The sequence below is a fragment of the Amborella trichopoda genome, chromosome 8 (assembly GCF_054954075.1).
Source record: "Amborella trichopoda isolate Santa Cruz 75 chromosome 8, AtrichopodaSantaCruz75HAP2 v2.0, whole genome shotgun sequence".
Lineage (NCBI taxonomy): Eukaryota > Viridiplantae > Streptophyta > Magnoliopsida > Amborellales > Amborellaceae > Amborella > Amborella trichopoda.
Window position 1 is genome coordinate 25,508,366 of NC_142343.1, and position 23,603 is coordinate 25,531,968.

The window sequence follows — 23,603 nt, forward strand, 5'->3', positions numbered from 1 at the left end:
ATCAATGGCCACTTGTCCCTCTCTTCACGTGCCTCTCCCTTTTTGTCTACAAAAGATATTAGTTCTTTTTAAAAATACATTTTAAGTGGTGTAGAAAAAGAATATAAATAAAATAAAAATTGGGCCCTTATTTTGCAAATATTTGGAAACACATTTTCTCTAATATCTACCTAGTGATACGTTTGTCAGCATGAATTTTGGGATTATGGTCTTGTTATCACATTCTGTATTTCAGAAACTAGGCATGCATGCATTTTTGTACTTGGAAATGCATGCATGTGCACCTGGAGTGGACATTTTTCTATGTAATTTTACTCATAGGCACATCTTTATGTTTACAAGGGTGGCATATATCGGTTCATGTATGCTTAGCTCAGTTGTGTCTGTGCTACAGATGAGGTAGCTCCCTGCATGTTTGCACCCAACAACTGTTTGGATTTGGTTGCTGATTTCCACCACAGTTTTATCTAGTCTTTTCTGTTCAGATATGGCTACTCACCAACCTGTGTATGTTCTTGTTTTGTATAAGAATTTGTCTTGGTAGAATGGGCATTGATATACCTTTTCGGCATAGCTAAGAGGGCACAAAGAAGTTAATATCTTAAGTGAGAAGAAATGGATGGCATAAGCTGGTAAACTTGTAAATATAATGGAAGAGATAATTGAAAACCAATTCAAGTTGTTGGTCATAACTGATTTTTTCTGATCAAACTGATTTGGTTTCTTTTTTTAATATAATTTACTTTATTTTCTGCTCGTTGAAAGAAACTGGGGTCAAAACGACGCCCATATTTTAAACAAATCAGTTCCAAGTTAGCACATTTTTAAAAAAAAATAAAAAAGTCAGGTCCATTATCCAAGTGGGTGGAGTTGATTGATCCTATTAAGTTTGAATCCTACTGCCTACTTATTAAAAAAATAAAAAGAGGAATGAATATTTGGCTTTTGCTATACCGGACAATGCCTACATTTTCTTGTGGGCATTGTGAAACCAGTGGTTGATGCATCAGGGTTGACAAGATAGAATTCCTCTTATTTTATCGAAGATGGAGGAAATAATGATGCCATGTCTGTTTTCATACTTGAAGAAATGTTAGTGTTAACAAATATGATTCTTGCTAGACTTGTTTACATGCTTGAGGGGCTGAGGAAACATAGTGAGAGATGCTAGCCCATGGTGATCTATGCAAATGTTGAAAATGATACATGCAACATGTTGGATGGACGTTTGTATTCTAAGTATGATTAAATAAATAAGTAAATAAATAAATAAGGTTTTTTTAGTTATGATAATCTTGAACAATATTATTTATTAGGTTAGAGTAGTGACTTATTTGCCTTAGAAAACGATAAATTCTTTTGCATACCATAATGGAGCTATCAAATTACCCAAAATCATATTAGTCTTTTTTGGCTATTCTCTCTCAGCATGTTTCCTAGACTAGTGCACATGGAAAAGTACCTTATAGACTCAACAAGTCAACTTGCCCTTAGTTGGTTTGATTAATTTATTTACACAGTCAGGAACTAGCCAGAGTCTTGGATTAGTCTGTTGGTCAAATAAAGACTCAGTGGACTCCTCAATGCATTATGCTTTCCTAGCATCTAGCCATAAATTGCAATAGGCCATTTGACTTGTTTTTTTACTAGGCTTCGAAAATTCCTAAATAAAATTACAAGTATAGTTGCATTCCTCTTTTCATGCAGCAATTCAAATATTAGGTTCCATGTTGCATTTGTTTCTACTAGAGTTCTTGGAGATGAATGATCAAGTATAGTTGCACAAGACATGAGGCCCCTATCAATGCAAACAGGTGCTTAAGTATTACCTGTGTCTTCATGCAACACCAAAACAATTGCAGCAACTTGTTTCAAAATTCCTACCTATTTTACGTTGTTTCTATGTGTTATATTGTTAGGATCGATTAAAGTGGGCTACTAATATGGATTAATATGCAATCAGATTTAGATCAAGATCTCACTACTTTAAATCTCCTTTGAATATATAGTCAAACACTTCACATAATCACATAAGAAGCATAAGCATATCTCTACAATAAGAGTTTCTCAAATGTCTATTCAAATCCCCAATCTATTATCCTATATTTCATGCTCTATTATAATCATCAAGAGCACAAAGATGATCAAATAAAGGTATAGAACAAACTAACCAAAGTGCTCAAGTTAAGGCTTATAGAGAACAAGTGAATTTACACCTTTAGAGCCTCATAAGCAAACCCAAACCTTATTGGAAAATTTGGATCAAGAATTGATTATTAGCATTGTAGAGAGAGAAAGCAATAGAGATATGATGGAGCAAGATAGCTTCACAATATATGATTAGGGTGTCCCTTGCAAGGCTATGGATGCACCCTTGGGCTCAAGGCACGTCCAAATGCTTAGTGAGAGAGAGGGAACAAGGATGTTAAGAGAGAATGCGAGGTGCACCACACCACAGTCCCCAAATCTTTCCTCAATATCTATGGCTCTCTTGCTTCAATGGGTAAATAAAAAGGAGTGGAGGAGCTTTTACGTGGTAAAATGGCCCAAGTAAAATAGGATATTTTAGTTATTAAAAAAAAGGTAATAAAGTGGTTTTACTTATTTCAAAACTGCCCCTAAGGGCGTGGAGAAAACTCACGTTTAACATTCCCCTACTATTTTTGACATGGTTTTGACTTAAATAAAACATCCATCCATTGAAGCAAAAAGGTTTATCGTGATCCCTTGAGTTGTACATCCTCAAGCGATCGATCTAACTACACATACAATCCACTCTCTCAATGGAATCAACCACACACTTCCCCATGCTCATCATAATCGTGACGTATTGCATGATCATCAACCACTTCATGAACTTCATGTATATAGATCTACATAATCTCTCCACTAAGTATATAGAAACATTTAGTATTGGATAACCTCTGTTGTTATGCCACACATGCACCCATCACATGTGGTGCCATTTCATCGGTGCAGTGAGTCACCACAAAATCTCACAAAGGGATGCATCTCATTAAGAGATTCTCAATTGCCCGGATAACCACTAGCACATCAATTCCCTCTAACTAGGGATAGTGGCAAAACGTGTGCAAATGCACACTAGCTGGCGTTGGTTCGTGACTATATCCTTCCGAGGGATTTTCATCACATAATGAACCATTAAAGATCATATTGTTCTTGGTGTTAATGCGTTGCCTAGTAGCTCCGGTGTCTACCCACCATTCATTGTGGGAGCTCACCACTATTGACTCTTCAACCACAAAGGAGAAGTCCTTGGAGCCACTACTTTGTCCAATATTCTTCTTCTTCGGTTCTGTACAAAATTTAGCAATATGACCAAACTTGTTACAATTATAGCACTTCTTAAACTTGTAGGATGGAAAGGTTTCTTAGAATTTTTATTAGGAACTTTGTTATCATTTTTCTTGGCCATTACTAAATAAGCTTGGTTTTTAGCTCTTTCACCATTCTCTTTAATTCTATCATTCTCTTCCATCCTCAAATGTCTTCTAAGGTCATCCAAGGTATGGATTGTACCATTATGGCGCAAGTTCTTTTTCAAAGCTTTCCAAGAATTTGGAAGGTCCTCTATAATTTTCATATTTTGTTGATGCTCTCTTATGGGCTCACCATAACCGGCAAGTTGATTGGCCATAATATTCATATCATCAAAATACTCTACCACCGATTGATCATCTTTAATCTTACACATATTGTATCTTTCATATAGATCACATTTAGCAATATAATTATCATCGGTGTGCCTCTTTTTTATGGAAACCCATAAGTCCTTAGCATTAGCATTCTTTTCAAATACTTTGAGCAACCTATTACTCAAATAATAGAGAAGACAAGATTGCTGCAAAACAATGATTAGCAAATAATCTAGAGAGAGAAGCAATTGTGAGATGCAACACGGTGCAGAAATGTATCTTGTGACACTGGAGGGCTCTCATAAGAGATGAAGGCACGTCCCTTGTGCCTAGCTCACAAGGAAGCTTAAGAGAGAGAAAGATACTTTAGAGAGAGAGAGGGAGCTCCTGCAAAGGTTCCTTGGCCTCTTAAAACCCTTTCCTATATACAGCTACAAAAGGAAATATGAGAGAGATACTTATAGAGAGGCAATGGCCATGCGTTGCCTTTCGATGGCCACTTGTCCCTCTCTTCACATGCCTCTCCCTTTTTCTCTATAAAAGATATTAGTTCCTTTTAAAAATACATTTTCAGTGAGGCAGAAAAAGAAAATAAATAAAATAAAAATTGGGCCCTTATTTTGCAAATATTTGGAAACACATTTTCTCTAACATCTACCTGGTGGTATGTTTGTTAGCATGAATTCTGGGATTTTGGTCTTCTGTATTTCAGAAACTAGGCATGCATGCATTTTTGTACTGGAAATGCATGCATGTCGATCTGGAGTGGACATTTTTCTATGTAATTTTACTCATAGGCACATCTTTATGTTTACAAGGGTGGCATATATCGGTTCATGTATACTTAGCTCACTTGTGTCTGTGCTACAGATGAGGTAGCTCCCTGCTAGTTTGCACCTAACAACTGTTTGGAATTGGTTGCTGATTTCCACCACACTTTTATCTAGTCTTTTCTGTTCAGATATGGCTACTCACCAACCTGTGTATGTTCTTGTTTTGTATAATAATTTGTCTTGGTAGAATGGGCATTGAAATACCTTTTTGGCATAGCTAAGAGGGCACAAAGAGGTTAATATCTTATGTGAGAAGAAATGGATGGCTTAAGCTGGGAAACTTGGAAATATAATGGAAGAGATATCTGAAAACCAATTCAAGTTGTTGGTCAAAACTGATTTTTTCTGATCAAACTAGTTATAGCTGCTTTGGTTTCTTTTTTTAATATAATTTACTTTATTTTCTGCTTGTTGAAAGAAACCGTGGTCAAAACGATGCCCATGATTTAAACAAATCACGTCCAAGTTAGCACATTCTTTTTAAAAAATAAAAAATCAGGTGCATTATCCAAGTGGGTGGAGTTGATTGATCCTACTCTTTGTGAACTATAGCAAGGGCTATTAAGTTGAATCCTATTGTCTACTTATTAAAAAAAAATAAAAGAGGAATGAGTATTTGGCTTTTGCAATACCGGAATTCGTCGTAGAAGTGGGACGATGTCTACATTTTCTTGTGGGCATTGTGAAACCAACGGTTGATGCATCAGGGTTGACAAGATAGAACTCCTCTTATTTTATCGAAGATGGAGGAAATAATGATGCCATATGTCTGTTTTCATTCTTGTTAGTTTTACAAAATATGCTTCTTGCTAGACTTGTTTACATGCTTGAGGGGCTGAGGAAGCATAGTGAGAGATGCTAGCCCATGGTGATCTATGCAAATGTTGAAAATGATACATGCAACATGTTGGATGGACATTAGTATTCTAAGTATGATTAAATAAGTAAATAAATAAATAAGGTGTTTTAGTTCCAATAATCTTGTACAATATTATTGTATTAGTTTAGAGGAGTGACATTTTTGCCTTAGAAAATGATAAACTCTTCTGCATACCATAGTGGAGTTATCAAATTACCCAAAATCATATTAGTCTTTTTTGGCTATTCTCTCTCAACATGTTTCCTAGACTAGTGCACATGGAAAAGTACCTTCTAGACTCAACAAGTCAACTTGGCCTTAGTTGGCTTGATTAATTTATTTACGGTCAGGAGCCACAACTAGCCAGAGTCTTGGATGAGTCTCTTGGTCAAATAAAGACTCAGTGGACTCCTACTCAGATGAGTCCATGCATTATGCTTTCCTAGCATCAAGCCATAAATTGCAATAGGCCATTTGACTTGTTTTTTTACTAGGCTTCGAAAATTCCTAAATAAAATTACAAGTATAGTTGCATTCCTCTTTTCATGCAGCAATTCAAATATTAGGTTCCATGTTGCATTTGTTTCTACTAGAGTTCTTGGAGATGAATGATCACATGCGGTTCTTGGAGATGTTTGATCACATGCAAACACCTTTTGTTTGATTCATTACATCATTTTCTGCATGTTTTTGTTTTGTTGTCTTGCGCAAGTCTGAGCCTCAACTTTCTTCAGTGACAACACTAAGTCTTGTGTTGGTAATCTATCTATGGGAGTGACTTTAAATTCGAGAATGGTTAAGACTTCTGATGGCAATTCCCATATTGGCAGTGCTCCATCACAATTCACACATTTTGTGATTTGTTAAGTCCTTGCTGGAATCTTTACAAATTTTAAGCCGATATGGTATTATTTCTATACTTGCACTGAGACAATTATTGTGGTATACATAGCATATGTGCGTGTACATGGATATATATATTTTTTCTAATGATGTGCTTGATCTCAATCATTTCAATATGTATGTACATCTAAAAGTTGTTAATTTAGCAGATGCACTGCCTTTTTTTATTATGGAATGTCATTTCCATATACTAGTTATGTCTTGGAAGAGTCAGCATGATATTTCATTGAAATAGTTTCGTTGTAAATAACTTAGTTTGGTAGATTCATTCACCTGATGACAACCAACAGGTATCGTGCCATCATTAATGCATACTATCGACGGGCAGTTGGTGCACTGCTGGTCTATGATGTCACCCGCCACATAACATTTGAGAACGTGGAGATGTGGCTCAAGGAGCTGCATGACCACACTGATGCCAACATCGTGATCATGCCCTTGGGGAATAAGGCTGACCTTCGCCACCTGATGGCTATCTCCACCGAGGAAGGCAAGGCCTTTGCAGAGAGAGAGTCGACATATTTCATGGAGACATCAGGCGTGGAATCTACTAATGTTGAGAATGCCTTCACCGAGGTGCTCACACAAATATATCGAGTTTTAAGCAGGAAAGCCCTTGATGTTGGAGAAGATCCTGTTGCTGCGTCATCCTTGAAAGGCCAGACCATCAACATGGGTGGCAAGGATGATGTTTCTGCAGTGAAGAAAGTGGGCTGCTGCTCAGTGTAGCATCATCCTTGGCCAGACTAGGTAAGACAGTATGCGTCTTTTAGTGTTTATTACTCTTTTTGCATTGTAGGCCCTCCATACTAGTCTGTTGTGCAGATTTTTAAGATTTCTAGGCCTCCACAAATTGGGATCAGACTTCTGTTGGGAGCTTCCTTGCAAGGATGTATTTTGCTCCTCACTGATAGTAGTCTATATTTTATTTCGACCTCTTACTAGGTCTTCAGATTTTTTTTTTTTTCGATGTATTATATATAAAATCCATTGCTACAAGTGCAGTTGAACCCATAGTTGTTTGTCATGAAAGAGGGGCACAGAAGGAAATGTCCATTTTATTTGTCAATGCTTTTTAGATTTGTTTACCCCCTTTGGCAAGCCTGCTCCCAAGCCAAAATATGGATCTTGTATGATACAAGAGTAAGCATTGCTTCAGTTGCAGACTAGGCTGGGGATGTGTGATAAGGTGAAGGGTTTGTGGGATCAATCGGTTTTGGCTGGAAAACATATGCCTTTGTGCTGCTGGATGACGATTTTCACAATCCCATTCGTTCAAATGAATTTCCTCTACGTGAATATGTTAATGTAGGTTTTCTGCAAGGGCAAGTGAAGGTGCATCGAGCTTTCCTATGTTGGGAATGCATGGATCCCTATGTTTGGTACTTTGAAGTGGGAAGCCTGTACAGGTGGCTCAACCCATATATATAAACTTGTGGTTGCTATTCTCGGCTCTGATTTGAATGGACCTTTGAGATAGCTTTAGTCATAATGTCACATGTTAGCCTTTGTGTGTTTGATCTTGATTGGACAATTCATAGTATTTTGTTTTTAATTTTTATTTTAGAAATCATTTTGACATTCAAGTTGGGCTCTACCCACATCTCTTTGGGCACCTGGAAGTTTTTTGATTAAAATTGACCTAATTCCTTTGCAGCTTGTAGGGATATTTTGGGTATTTAGTTTTATAAAAATATTTTTTATTTTTTTTTGGTGTGCCCCATAAGGAGTGGGAGCTTCCCAAATTGATTTATACAAAAACCTAAAAATAAAACAATCTCAGATCACATTATAACTGAAGCTATCCCAACCTTCATTTAGATTCGATGGATGGGTATAGCATTATGAGGATTTATATATATATATATATATATATATATATATATATATATATATATATATATATAAATATATATGAGAAATGATCCTATAGGATCCTCCCCCACCCAATTGCATAGGACCCCTGTAAATAGCTCTTGTGGGAATCTCAAGATCAAAATGGTGGCTTACCATCTAACCGGCTTCCCACCTAATTGCCGGTGTTTTCCTTTGCCTCTCTCTCTCTAAAGTACTCTTTTGAAACTCCCTCTTGCCTTTGCGAAATCTCTGCCCCTCTTTCCCGCTCTCCTCTGTGAAAGAGAAATGCCCCAAACCTGCTGCCCCAAGCCCTAGTAGGGTTACATTCTCTCTCTAAAGTAATTTTTTACTCAAGGCAAACAAAGGTAGCCCACTCTCTTCTTTGCGGAACTCTCTGCCCCAAGCCCCTAGCAGAGTTACCACAGCTGCAGATGCCGTTTTATCTCATGCTAAAGTGGAAGATCTTGGTCACTTTATTTCAGATTGGGGGCTCGATCCATTGCCAAATTTTTTCATCACAAGGTTTGGATGTTATCTCTCTAACAATATTTGGGTTTTTTCATTTGGCTTCTCTCTCTCTCTCTACCTCTATCTCTTTTTTTCAAATGAATCAATACAAGAGATGAGTTCATTTGCTTGATTTAGGTGGGAGATTTGGGGGATCGATTCATTGCCATTGGGTTTTTTTTTCATTTGGTTTTTCCCTTGCTCTCTTTTTCTCTAGGTTAATCTCTACTTATCTCTTCCTAAAAGAAATGCTCTCTCTCTCTACAACAGATTTTATTTCAAAATTGTAGCCATTTTTCACCTTGAAAGACAAGAATTTCAATTTGCAGTTAAGTTTTTCCTATTTCCTGATTTTTTTTTTCAAATTTCAAAGGCAAAAAGATTTTTGCAGGAGTGTTTGGAGCACGGGCGTGAGCATTTCCACCCCTCTCTCTCTCTTTCTTTCTCTAACTTTCTCTCTCTAATATGAGTCTTTCTCCATCTCTCTCTTCCCCATATGAGCATTTTTTCCATTGCCCTCTTTCTCTAACTCTCTCTGTCTCTCTGTTTCTCTCTATCTCTATGGAGAGGGCACTGGCAATTTTGGGTTTACTTCCCCTATAACACATTCAGGTGAAACACCCATCGAACCCCCTGCTGAAGAACCAAATCGAGAGAAGGAAAGCAAAGTCCTGTAAATCAACAAAATGTGGTTAATTAAGCTGGATTTTCTGCATTGATGTAGTTTTTGGGGTTTGAATTTTTCCTTGAGCACTGCTGATTACTTTCTCCAATCAATAAGTTTTTCATTGCAATATACTATTACCGTGATAAATTATTGAAAATTATCTCTTTCTGCTGATTTGCTTTGAAAATTTATTGTAAATTATGGGGATTTGCTAATTTGAAGCAATTGATGAGTTGGCATATTTATTCTCTTGAAAATTTCCTTTAGTATTGTTAATTATTTAATTGTTCTCTCTCTACGTTATTCTTGTCAAGGGTTTACTGTTCTTTCACTTTGGTAAATTAATGGTAGTGCTGGATTATTACTATTTATTTTCTTTGGTAGTTTGATGGATGCTATGCAAATAATTGGGCTATTGCTAAATTGAAGCAAATGATGGGCTGTTGATTATTTCCTTGAATTTTTCCATGAGCCATGTTGATTCTTTCCTCTCTCTATCAGATTATTCACACATGATGGGTTAATGCTATTTCTTTGACTTTTGAATTTGAGAAACTGAATCAGTGGTGAGCTAATTACTATTTAGCTTAACGCTTTTGCTGCAAATTTTTGGATGCAAATTTTGGGTTTCTTGCCATTTTAATTTTGAATCTAATGATGTGCTATTGCAACTTTGAAGCAAATTATGAGCTGTTGCTGTTTATAGTATCTAATCTAGTTTTGTAATTTGATCTCAGTAGTGCTAGTTATGAAATGAGTTTGACGCAATTTGTTTTGTTATAGGGATCTAGAGGAAGAGTGGTGGGTTAAATAGTTTGATACTTTGATGCTTTCTTTTTTCTTTTATTTTTTTGGGTTTTTGCTAATTTGAAGTTGATGATGGGCTGCTACTAATTTGAATCAAATTATGAGCTGTTGCTATTTATTCCATTTACTTTTTCATAATTTGATCTTATTTATTGCTAATTTGCTAGTTTTTTATAAACTTTTTGATGTTAATTGTTTTGTTACAAGGATTTTTGCCGATGTGTCAATTGTTTCAAATCCTTCGGATTCGATCAGTTGATCATTTCTTTTGACATATGGCAACCGCTACTTCATTTTCTGTAGCCAAAGAGACTACAAATTATGTCCATTTATCTGTGTTTAAGCACGAGAAGTTACAATGTCATAGTGAGATGATTGCTCTTGTATGTGCACCCCACAAGTAAGTTACCAAACATAAGAAAATGATGACATGAGAAAAAACAAGCTTGAGATCACATTCCCTGTAAGTTGTTTTCATGGTTATTCAGTTTCATATTAGCATTTTGTTTCACATTAGCAAATTATTTTTCGCAACTCAAATAATGTCTTTTGAAGTATGTATGTTTTTATGGTTGAGTTGATGGAGTTTTCCAATTGGTGATGATATTTTAATTCTTTAAATGCAGTTTGATGCAACCACAAAATTGAGTTCCCACCTTTTTGGATGGATCCCTTATTTCTGTTGATTTGCTTTGAAAATTTATTGTAAATTATGGGGTTTTGCTAATTTGAAGCAATTGATGAGTTGGGATATTTATTCTTTTGAAATTTTCCTTGAGTATTGTTAAACATGCTAATGCTTCTTTTCTGTCTATCCTCTCATTAGCAATGCTTTTTACTTTAAAACATGATGGAACATATAACTCTTTTTGTTTTTGCTCTCAAATTAGACTGTAATTGTATCCTTTAATATTTCTATATTCTCAATTTTAGCTCTCTTTTTCATCTAATGACATGTATTAAATCACTTTCATTGAGCCCTTGTCGTCCATACCCGTTGATATTGATTTTTTATCCTGTTCTATATTGAGCCTGTTATTATTGTGGTGGAATAGAATATGACACATGATAAGTCATTTTTGTCATTCTCATTCCATGCTGCTGAGCCAGAAAGAGATACCAAAAAGTGATGGGGTTTCCTCCTTACCATGGAGGCAACCATTGAGGATCATTCCTTATGGTATGGTGCCAATGCGGAAGAAATCGATAGTTCTATCAAGGTGAAATATCTAGCATGCGCATGCGCAATTTAGCATGCGCATGGGAAATACAAAAAAAATTGGTTAGTTTTTTTGTTCATGTTGAAATTTGACCAATCTTTTTTTGCTTGTATTGAAGTCTGACCAATCATTTGAATGGCAACAGGCACCTGTAAAAAGTGTACATGAACTAGTGGAATCACATGCAAAAGGGAGCAGTAATGATGGTTTTTTGTGCTATAAACACTTGCAGTGAGGAAGATGAAAATGGAAGATTGGGAAGCTATCCAAATGAAGGAAATATTGCTTGTGAACCATTTGTGGGTATAGAATTTTCACTTGAGGAAGAAGTAAAATTATTCTATAATGAATATGCGAGGCAAATGTGATTTAGCATGCGCATGGGAAATACAAAAAAATCACATGAAGGGGTCGTGCGTGCTCGTAAATTTCTATGTTCAAGAGAAGGATTTTGTTCAAAGAAAGTTGATAGTGGAAAACCTACTCAGAAGTTCCAACACACAAGAGTTGATTGCAAAGCAATGATGAAAATATGGAAGAAAGGTATTAACAAGTGGGTTGTTACACGATTTGACAAGAACCACAATCATGTATTTGTGAGCTCAAGTAAGGTGCATCGTCTCCGATCGCATCAGGCTGTTTCTGAATGTAAGAGAAGTATTATTGATACTTTTCATAAAGTCGGGATTCCTACTAATAAGATTATGAATGTCTTTAGAGTAGTGTCTGGTGGAGACTTTAATTTAGGCCTAATGGATCGTGATTGTAGAAATGAGCTTAGAAAGCTTAAAAAGAAAATCCTTGACAATAATGCTCAATTGCTCTTAAATTATTTAAAGCGCATGCAAAGTGAAAATCCTTCATTCGTTTATGAAATTGATGTAACTGATGATGGCCCATTTAGCAAATATTTTTTGGATTGATGCTAGGTCAAGGAATGCATATCTATGTTTTGAGGATGAGGTGATTTTTTATACAACCTATAAGACAAATAGGTTTAAAATGCCTTTTACCCCATTTACAGGAGTCAACCACCATACAAGTTCTACTTTATTTGGTTGTGCACTTTTGGGAGATGAAACCGAATCGTCATTTATTTGTCTATTTGAGAGATGGCTTTTAGCAATGAATGGTAAACATCCAATTATAATAATCATCGACCAAGACAAGGCCATGCAAGGAGCTATTGCTCATGTATTCATTCCCAAACAGTGTCCACTGTTTTGCAAATGGTACATCTTAAAAAAGGTCAACGAGAAGTTAGGTAGCATTTGCGTAAAACATCTTACTTTTGTTAGGGAGTTCCTTAATTGTATTAATTGGACCGATACAATTGAAGAGTTCGAGAGTTCATGGAGATCAATTTTTGATAAGTATGAGCTAAAGAAAAATAACTGGTTAGCATCGTTATATGATATTCGACAAAAATGGATACCAGTCTATTTGCGTGGTACATTCTTTACAAATTGCTCTACTATCCAGCGAAGTGGAAGTATGAACCATTTTTTTCACGGGTTTCTTAACTCTCAAACTACCTTGCAAGAATTTGTTCTTAAATATGAAGAGGCCCTCGATCACCGGTACAATGATGAATCCTATTTAGATTAAGTCACCTCTTACTCTACACCAACTTTGAACACAAGACTACCTATGGAGAAACAAGCAGCAGATGCTTATACCAGGACAGTGTTCCTTAAGTTTCAAAAGGAACTGGATGAAGTGATATCAATTGTGGCAAAGAAAATTGAGGATGGCTTCATCAACACATACAAGTTGACAACATATCAAAAAAATAACAAAGAATATATAGTTGTATTTGATGCCTCTAAAACACAAGCAACTTGTCGCTGCAAAATGTTTTGAGTTTTCCGGGTTTCTTTGTAAACATATATTAGCAGTTTTCCATTGTGAGCATGTTCAAGAAATTCCATCCTAATATATTTTGAAGCGATGGACAAGGAATGCCAAGAAATGGACTATAGTAAATGAGCACAGAAAAGGAGCGATGGGAAATTCCATGGATTCTCTATTCTCACGATTCAACTATTTAAGTCACGAAGCAATTAACCTTGCAGGGATTGGGGCGAAATCTGCACGTGTTTTTGATGTGGTGTTGTTAGGATTTCAAGAATCGAGGAAAAGAGCTATTCATGAGGAAAGTATTGAAAATGCATCACAAGTTTGCCTTATGGGCAATGCAAGTAACTTGGGAATAACTATGACAACAAGTGAAATAAATCAAGATTGTTTAGCAAGTAATGTTATACTGCAAAATCCATTACTGACAACAACAAAGGGCCGCCCTTCGACCACAAGAATCAAATCACCAGTAGAGAAGTCGCCGCGGAAGCTTGTTACATGTCGTATGTGCAACAAAGTGGGACATAATTCGCGTACTTATTCATTGTCAACAGGTAATGATTCACAGCTTACAGGGGTAAGATATTGATTATTTTGTACTTGTACTCTCTCTGTCTACTTTCTTCTTACTTTCACCAGTGGTATGAAAAGGTCTTTTATTTTCTAACTTACTTTACAGATTTCAATGATAGATGTCATGCGCACAGATAAATCCTCGAATGCTATGATTCAAGATTATAGTGGTGCCTTTTAGGTAAGATTTTATTATTATGGTACTCTTCCCAATGGCATACGTGCAAGCTAGTTAAATATATTTTGTTTCATATAATCATTTCTTTTATATATATCTATGATTTATTCTGCCCATGAAATTTTGATTTACTTACAGTTTGATGCAACCATAACATTTTGTTACCACCTTTGTGGATGAGTCCCACTTTTGTTATGGAAGTAGTCATTGGTATAGCCAACTCAGCATCCAATCCTCTCGCTAAAGAGGGAGCAACACAAAGCAACAAATACGGTATATTTTTTAGCACATGGTCCCTCAATTTTTTGTATATTAATTTCTTGTTTATATTTTTGATGTAAAGCTTTTTTTGAGCCCCTTTACGGGTTTTTGTATAGAACCACTAAGCTTAGAAATCCAAAGGATGAATGGAGTATTTTTTGAGCCCCTTTACGAGTTATGGGTCAGTAGAGTATTTGGTTAATGCTGAGAATGGTGAAGAAGAAGGGGACTTTATGAATGTACTTGTGCACAAATCTTTTCTTGTTTATTGAAAGTCGACAGATGTGAAAATGTGACTTTTATCAGCAATGCAACAATGTATTATACAATATAGCATGAGAGAGAAAGAGAGGGAGAGAGAGAGAGATTGCAAGCTATTTCACATTTTTAATTGATTCTAATGTGAATAGTGATCATCTTTGCATCGCTGACTTGATGAGCTTATGGGTTGTCTAATTGTAAAAAAACTAGAAAATCAGGTGTCCTAATTTGTTAGCTTAGGTGTTGTCTAAATAGGAACCCTATCTCACTCATTTCCCCTTGGCTGAACATGCAAGGAAGCCAAAATATTCCCTGCAAGTCTATGAAGAAATGCTTATGATGAAGTCTACACCAGACACATTCACTATGTATCGCTTATAAGAGTATGTGCGCATGGAAAAATTGCTAATGTCATTTACAAACCCTTGAAAAGGCGATACATCAAGATAGAAATTACAATTTAGTTCCTTACCCACAAATAGATTGCTCTATATAAATCCATAAATCCATCTATAGGAAATTACAATGTAGATCTCTACCCACAAATAGATTGCTCTATATAAAAACTTGCAAAGGGGCTAAAAAATGGTTTACATTTAAAATATAAGCAAGAAGTTAAGATACAAAAAATGGGGACCATGTGGTAAAAAATGCGCTTGAAAAAAGTCGCTTGTTTGTTGTCTTGTGTTGCTCCCTCTTTAGTGAGAGCATCACATGTTGAGTTGGGCTCTCCCAATAAGTAGCTGCATAACAAAAAGGGGGATCCAACCGAAAAGGTGGGAACAAAATATTGTAGTTGCATCAAACTACATTTAAAGAATAAATTATCATCACCAATTGGCAAAATCCATCAATTCAACCATAAAAACACATATACTTTAAAAGACAAATTATTTAAGCAGCGAAAATAATTTGCTAATGTAAAACAAATTGCTAATATGAAACGGAATTACCATGAAAACAATTTACAGGGAATGTGATCTCAAGCTTGTTTTTTCTCATGTAATCATTTTCTTATGTTTGGTACCTTGTGGGGTGCACATGCAAGAGCAATCATCTCACTATGACATTGTAACTTCTCGTGCTTAAACACAGATAAAAGGATATATTTTGTAGTCTCTTTGGCTACAAAAAATGAAGCAGTGGTTGCCCATATGTCAAAAGAAATGATCGACTGATCAAATCCAAAGGATTTGAAGCAATTGTAGCATCGGCAAATTCCACTCTCACTCTAGATCCCTGTAACAAAACCAAAAAGTTTATAAAAAACTAGCAAATTAGCAATAAATAAGATCAAATTATGAAAAAGTAAATGGAATAAATAGCAACAACTCATAATTTGATTCGAATTAGCAAAAACCGAAAAAAAGAAAAGAAAAAAGAAAGCATCAAAGTATTAAACTATTTAACCCACCACTCTTCCTCTAGATCCATGTAACAAAACAAATAGCATGAAATTCTTTTCATAACTACTGAGATCAAATTACAAAAATAGATTAGATACTATAAGCAACAACAGCTCATAATTTGCTTCAAATTTACAATAGCACATCATTAGATTCAAAATTAAATTGTAAGAAACCCAAAATTTGTAGCAAAAACGTTGAGCTAAATAGAAATTAGCTCACCACGACTCAGTTCTCAAATTCAAAAGTCAAAAAAAACAATTACCCATCATGTGTGAATAATCTGATAGAGAGAGGAAAGAATCAACATGACTCATGGAAATATTAAAGGAAATAATCAACAGCCCATCATTTGCTTCAATTTACCAATAGCCCAATTATTTGCATAGCATCAAACTACCAAAGAAAATCAATAGTAATAATCCAACACTACCATAAATTTACCAAAGTGAAAATACAGTAAACCCTTGACAAGAATAATGTAGAGAGAGAACAGTTAAATAATTAACAATACTCGAGGAAAATTTTAAGAGAATGAATATCCCAACTCATCAATTGCTTCAAATTAGCAAATTCTCATAATTTACAATAAATTTTCAAAGCAAATCAACATAAATAGGAGATAATTTTCAATAATTTATCATGGTAATAATATATTGCAATGGAAAAACTTATTGATTGGAAAAAGTAATCAGCAGTGCTCAAGGAAAAATTCAAACCCCAAAAACTACATTAATGCAAAAAATCCAACTTAATTAACTACATTTTGTTGATTTATAGGACTTTTCTTTTCTTCTCTCGATTTGGTTCTTCAGCAGGGGGTTTGATGGCTGTTTCACTTGAATGTGTTATGGGAAAGTAACCCATAGAGATAGAGAGAAACAGAGAGACAGAGAGAGTTAGAGAGAGAAGGCAAAGGCAAAAATGCTCATATGGGGAAGAGAGAGATGGAGAAACACTCATATTAGAGAGAGAAACTTAGAGAAAGAAAGAGAGAGAGAGGGGAAAAGTGCTCACGCCTTGTTCCAGACAGTCCTGCAAAAATCTTTTTGCCTTTGAAATTTGAAAAAAAAAATCAGGAAAAAGAAAAAACTTAAACTGCAAATTGAAATTCTTGTCTTTCAAGGTGAAAAATGCCTACAATTTTGAAATAAAATATGTTGTAGAGAGAGAGAGAGAGCATTTCTTTTAGGTAGAGATAAGTAGAGATTAACTTAGAGAAAGAGAAAGCAACAAAAAAACCAAATGAAAAAAAAACCTAATGGCAATGAATCGATCCCCCAAATCTCCCACTTGAATCAAGCAAATGAACTCCATCTCTTGTATTGATTCGTTTGAAAAAAAGAGATTTAGGTAGATAGAGAGAGAAGGCAAATAAAAAAACCCAATTATTGCTAGGGAGATAACATCCAAACCTTGTGATGCAAAAAATTAGAAATGAATCGAGCCCCCAATATGAAATAAAGAGACCAAGATATTCCACTTTAGCATGAGATAAAACGGCCTTTGTAGTTGTGGTAACTCTGTTAGGGCTTGCGGCATAGAGTTCCGCAGAGAAGAGAGCGGGCTACCTTTGATTGCCTTGAGTAAAAGAGTACTATAACGAGAGAAAATAACCCTGCTAGGGCTTGGGGAAGCAGGTTTTGGGCATTTCTCTTTCACAGAAGAGAGCGGGAGAGAGGGGCAGAGATTTCACAAAGACGAGCAGAAGTTTCAAAAAAGTATTTTAGAGAGAGAGAGGCAGAGGAAAACACCAGCAACTTGGTGGGAAGCCGGTTAGACGACAAGCCACTATTTTGATCCTATAGGATCATTTCTCTCTATTTCTCTCTCTCTCTCTCTCTCTCTCTATATATATATATATATATATTCCAATTTTTTCCTAAATGTTATGTTGACATTCTACTTCTTTAGATTCTTATTTTCCAAATTTGCATCCCCATTTGAAATGTTGAAAGTCAAGCACATAGGCAATTTGAGGTCGCCACTTTTAAACTGGCCCTTTCAGGCCAAAGGGCTCAGATTGCTCGTTGGCCCTATTTTTGGATTTTTAATTTAAGAAGAATAAAGAAGTCAAAGCGCATGAATACAAAGAACAGATACAACACAATGAACTTTTTTATTTTTATATATTCAATAAAGGGGGTTGTCTGGTTTCTCTATGATGAGGATCTTGGACAATTTTGAATGTCCATAAGGAGAGCCTTTTAAAGCTTATTCAAGCTCCCGATGTCGATCAACTTTCGAAGTAGTTTGCAGTGAATTAAATTCAGGGAAAATTATAAACCCCCCCCCCCAATATACATTATTCACTCAACTTACCCCCTTCTACCCTTTCTCTCTCATCTTTTTCCCTTCAATGAGTTATCTTTGCAAAAACCCCTCCAACCCAAAAAAAAAGTAAAAAAGGGTCCAAAATACCATTTTCTCTTCGTACCCCTTTTCTACGCCTTCTGTTAGTTTTGTTTCACCCGACGCCTTCTCCCTCATGGCCTGAGCTCCTCTCCATCTCTCGTTTTTTCTCTCCAGTCCGAGCCCCCTCCTGTCACGCTCTCTCTCTCCGGCCCGAGCCCCCTCTTCTCACGCTCTCTCTTGTGGGTTAAAGCTCTCTTCCTCTCTCTCTTCGAAGGAACGCCCAAGCTAAGGCTCGAGCTCTCTCCGTCTCTCTCTATGAAAGATACCATTGGGCTCTCAAAATCTCTATCCCAGCCCAAACACAATAGCCCTATTTTGATTTTTAGCTTACCCCAAATCAGCCCCTTCTAAGGTAAATTTTAATTTATTTTATTTCATATAAAACAAAGCATATTTATTTATTAAAATTGCTCGAATATAAAACAAATTGTTCGAATTTGTTGTATTTGATTTGGCATTGACAATTAATCCGTTGTATTTGATTTGGCATTGAGTTATTTGATTTGGCATTGACAATGAATTCTGTTGTATTTGATTTGGCATTGACAATGAATCTATTGTTAGGTTGTATTTGATTTGGCGTTGATAATGAATCTGTTGATGGGTTGTATTTGATTTGGCATTGACAATGAATCTGTTGTTCTTCGAAATTTGTTGTATTTAATAAAATCGCTCGAATATGTTGGTTGGTTATTGTTCTTCGAAATTTTGTATTTGATTCGGCAGTGACAATGAATGCTTTGGTTTTTTTCTGTATCTTTCTGGGATTGACATTTCTCTAAATTGTTTTTTCTTTTTAAGTTCTAATTTAGTAGCAATGCCAGTCCAAATTGATATATTCTATTTTTAGTTTCGTGGTATTATTTGATCTTGTCATTTTGGTGATTGCTTGCTCCCCATCTTCCTATGAGGAGGCACTATTTCTTCTTTATGGGTGATTGCATTGGTTTGTAATTGTATTCAAAGAGTTCTTGAATGTAATGGGAATGTTGTGGAAGAGGAGGTCCCAGTTTCTTCCTATCCTCGCATTGTCTTTTTCTTCCTTGAGTGTTCTATTACATCGATTAAATCGGGCATAAATAATTAAGATATGTTGTTGTATTATTATCTTTTGGTCTCTTTGCATATTTTTATTTTGCTTAGCATATAAAATCGAGGTCTTGTTTCATATCACGAAGCATATTTCTCTCTCTCTCTCTCCAACTGAAATGAAAAATGAATATGCTATGAGATTCTAGTTGCCAGAATTACTCTTTATAAGCACTATAAATTTTGTATGGGAAGCATGTTATTCATTTTCAAAGGTTCAACATACACCTTTGTTGTATAGTGAGAATTGATACTGAGAGTGAGGATTAGGGTGAGATAGCATTTGTATAATGGCTAGAAGAGATATTAATTGGACTTTATTTTTGTTAAGTTCTACTATTTTATAATTCTTAGAGTGAGAATTAGGGTGAGATAGGATGAAGTTGATGGCGAGAGTGAAGATTAGGGTGAGATAGCCGTTGTATAATGACTATAAGAAATATTAATTGGATTTTATTTCTGTTTAGTTCTACCATTTTATAATTCTAATTGTATGCGCATTGTAGAGTTAATTATATGTTAGTTCTCAAAAAAAAAAAAATTTGTATGCACATTGTGTAGAAATACAAAAAGTGTTGAAAGCGAACTCACTAGAAGAGAACAGATGAATGAATTTATTATTGTGCTTTGGAAATGGGTTTTAGATCATTTGACAATGATTGTATATATTAACTGAAGAATTGCTTGTGTGAACACCTATACTCAATTATTTCCTTGAAGCAATTCCTTTGCATCACAATTGCTTCCATTTCTTGTTGCCATTGCAACAATTTTGATTTTAACTCTTTTGGGTTTGTTTATTTGTGGGGTGTAAATTATTACAAATCTTGTATAGGACAAAAGAAAATGAGTGATAGAAGATTAATTTATTGTATTTTTGGTTGAGAACTCCAATCAAATATCCATGGGACTTTGGATTATATTGATGGTGATGCATGTACATTTATGATTGAAAGTAGAACTAGGTTAGATGACCTGCGAAAATATGTAGCAGAGCATTCCTCGCTAGATATACATTTGATATCATTGAGGTATTTTGTCCCGAGAAATAGAAGATTTATTGTAAATCTATTCATTGACGATGATATTGAGAGAATGTTGAATGCACATGAAGGCAAGAATGACATCTTGGTTTATGTATTAGATGGGAGTGAACAAAGAGGTGCAAGTACTTCACATAATACAAGGGCAATCAAAGACGTCAATCCTCTAATGATTTGGTTTCTATTTCTGAACAAAGCAATGCACCAAGGTTGCTTAGTTCATGAGAGGATGCACTTACCGGTATAGACCAACAATTAAATATCTAGAAGACTTCTGAAAAGCCTTTAGCAAGTTCGCTATGGCGCACCATTTCACTTATCGTCTTGTTAGTATCACATAAGGGCAAAATGCAAGGGTGATAGATGCAAATTGGAGATATATTCTTCAAAGTTTGGCAAGACGAATGTTTTTAGCATCAAAACATAGAAAAGAGAACACTCATGTAATATTGAGACAAGCAATGATATATAAAGAAGAGCGTCATAAAAATTTATTGCATCTTTAATCAAGGATAAATTAAGTGACACTGTGCATTACAAGGCTACAGAAATCATGAATGATTTGTTGCGAGATTATAGGCTGTGAATATCCTATTGCAATGCTTGGCGAGGGAAAGAAACAGCCATCAAAGATATACATCGTTCGCAAGAGGAGGCATACAACCAGTTACACGCATATATAAGCTGTGTGATGGAGACTGGTTAGGTGCCTCAATCTCGCCCTCCGGATCTAGATGATCTGGTGGCATGTATCTTGGGATTTAGGGAACCCAGGATTTGAAATTGCTCTCTCGGAAACCTTGCTCAAGAGTAAGGGCAGGTATACCAACCGATGAGAGAGGAATATAAGGTTGGTTCCAGACTTACTCGGGTTGGCTCGCATGGGCACCCTCTTAGATCACGAAGAAAGCCCTCCAGTTACTTCAACTGGTTCGGATTTGCTTCCCTTGACATGTGATCACCTTGTTTTTTGCACAGCTTTAACATTGTTAATTTTCAAGACAAGTGGGCCAAAGGGATCCACCCTCGTCTTAGGACAATGTTCGTTATATGAGAGAATGATGAAGTGGAAGTTTCAAATAGAGATAGAAAAGAGAAGAAAACTTGATGAAGGGATGAGACTAGCATGATAGCTAGACAGTGACCGACTCAGAGTGGTAGCAAGACGAGCATGGTACTTAGGACTAGCACGATGACAATACTGCTCGACAGCCAGACTGTTACAGCTGTGCTAGGCTGGGTCTACCCTCAGCTAAGTGACAAGAGAAGAGGATGGAAAGATGGCGCGAGACGGCGAAGGAATGGGGTCCCAACAGCGCTAGGAATCGCCACCCTCAAACATGGAGTAGCAATGTCATGGCTGGTTAGGTGCCTTGATCTCGCCCTACGGATCTAGGTGATCTGGAGGCGCGTATCTAGGGTTTTAGGGAAACCAGGACTTGTCTCTCGAGAACCTTGCTCAAGAACAAGGACAGGTATTACCAACCGATGAGAGAGGAATTTAAGGTGGGTTCGAGACTTACTCGGGCTGGATCACGTGGGCGCCCTCTTAAATCACGAAGAAAGCCCCCCAGTTGTAAAACTGGTTCGGAATCGTCTCCCTTGGCTTATATTCTCCTTTTTCTGAAATCACACACATATGGCAAATGTTACAAGACAAGTGGGTCAAGGGACCACACCTTGCATTTGGGTGAACGTACACAGGCATGCACATTCAAAAGAGGAGAAGAATGAGAGGATGAAGATTGGGGTGAGAAGATTTTTATCGAGCGATGAGACCGATACAGTGACCTGACTAGTAGGTAATTGACTTGTCATGGTAGTAAAACGGGCTCGGTAGCTCAGACCAGCTCGACAGAGTTACCACTAGACGACCGTACCAATACCGACTAACTTGACATGATGGCTTATCTGTCGTGGCAATAAAGCGGGCACAGTAACAATGACCGGCACAACAACATTACTGCTATATGACATGACTACCATTACAAGGCTAGTCTGAACCCCTCTTGATCAAACGAGAGAGTAAAAGAAAGAAGAGGGATCAGAGAGAGAGAGAGAAGAGAATATAAAAAAGAAAGGAAATAAGGGGAATTAAAGAAGGAGAAGAGAAGAGAAGAGAAAATAAAACGGAATAGAGAAAGAGGTGAGACAGAGGACCATAAGAGAAGAAGAAGATATGAATAGAAAGAAGAAGAAAGAAGAGCATAAGAGATGATAAGGAAGAAAGAAAGAGGAGGAAGAAACAAGAGAAGAGCAGAGAGGAGTAAGAGAGAGAAGGAAGTGGGAGAGAGACACAGACGACAATGAGATAGGAAGGAGGAAGAAACTCACACGGTAATGGACCTCCGTTTGCTTGGACAGAAGAAGAGGGAAGGAAAGGCACATGTGGCACCAGGGCTTCGCCGTATGGGTTAGGAGAAAGGAGAAAACACAGGCGGCGCTTGGGGTTCACCGTTCGGGTTAGAAGAAAGGAGAGAGGAGAAAACACAAGTGGCACCAGGGCTTCGGTTAGGAGAAAGAGAGAGGAGAAAACACAAGCTTCACTGTCTGGGTTAGGAGAAAGGAGAGAGGAGAAAACACAGCCAGTGCCAGGGCTTTGCTGTCTGGGTCAGAAGAAAGGAGAGAACTCAGGCTGCACTAAGATTTCGCCATTTGGGACAGAAGAAAGACGAGAGTGAGAGCACAGATGGAAATGGACTTTCGCCGTTTGGGATAGGAGAGGGAGAGGGGATTTTGACAAAGGCCCGACCCGCCATTCAGGCTAGGACCCGACCCACTACTTGTGTCTCATAAACAAGAAGGCATCATACCAGGCAAGAGGCACACCATGGATGGATGAAGGAAAGAAGGAAGAACATAGACGTAATAGACCAGAGGAGGAAGAGAGAGAAAGAGATCAAGACGAGGAGAAAGAAGAGAAAAAAAGAGAGAGATAGACAAAGAAGAAGAGAGAGAAAGAAAGAGAGATATAAATGAGAGAGAAAAGAAGAGAGAAAGAAATAGAGATAGAGATGAGAGAGAAAAGAAGAGAGAAATAGAGATGAGAGAGAAAAGAGGATAGAGAAATAGAGATAAGAGAGAATAGAGGAGAGAGATAAAGATGGGAGAGAAAAGAGGAGAGAGAAATAATGATGAGTGAGAAAAGAGGAGAGAGAAATATAGATGAGAGAGAAAAGAGGATGAGAGAGAAAATTACCTTAATGAG

At 36.5% G+C, this 23,603-nt stretch overlaps 1 protein-coding gene and 2 pseudogenes across 9 annotated transcripts in view; all 3 read left to right on the plus strand.

Annotated features, from left to right (window-relative positions):
• LOC18427388 (uncharacterized) overlaps window positions 1–23,603 on the plus strand; it is a 107,591-nt gene that overhangs the window by 50,135 nt on the left and 33,853 nt on the right. For 6 of the 8 annotated variants that reach the window (XR_002279820.2, XR_016061458.1, XR_016061460.1 and 3 more), the window contains one exon: window positions 6,542–6,564. The exons of 1 other annotated variant lie outside the window; for it this stretch is intronic. The gene's annotated coding sequence lies outside the window, so the exon portion shown is untranslated. Of the gene's footprint in view, window positions 1–6,541; window positions 6,565–18,009; window positions 18,616–23,603 lie in introns of those variants that run through there. One more of the 8 variants, XR_002279838.2, reaches the window with a different exon arrangement.
• LOC148780971 (ras-related protein RABA1f pseudogene) lies at window positions 6,636–6,980 on the plus strand (annotated as a pseudogene).
• Window positions 11,174–14,472, plus strand: LOC148780972 (protein FAR1-RELATED SEQUENCE 5 pseudogene; annotated as a pseudogene). The gene is made up of 4 exons (XR_002279809.2): window positions 11,174–11,309; window positions 11,455–13,723; window positions 13,849–13,923; window positions 14,059–14,472. The product of XR_002279809.2 is annotated as a protein FAR1-RELATED SEQUENCE 5 pseudogene (transcript).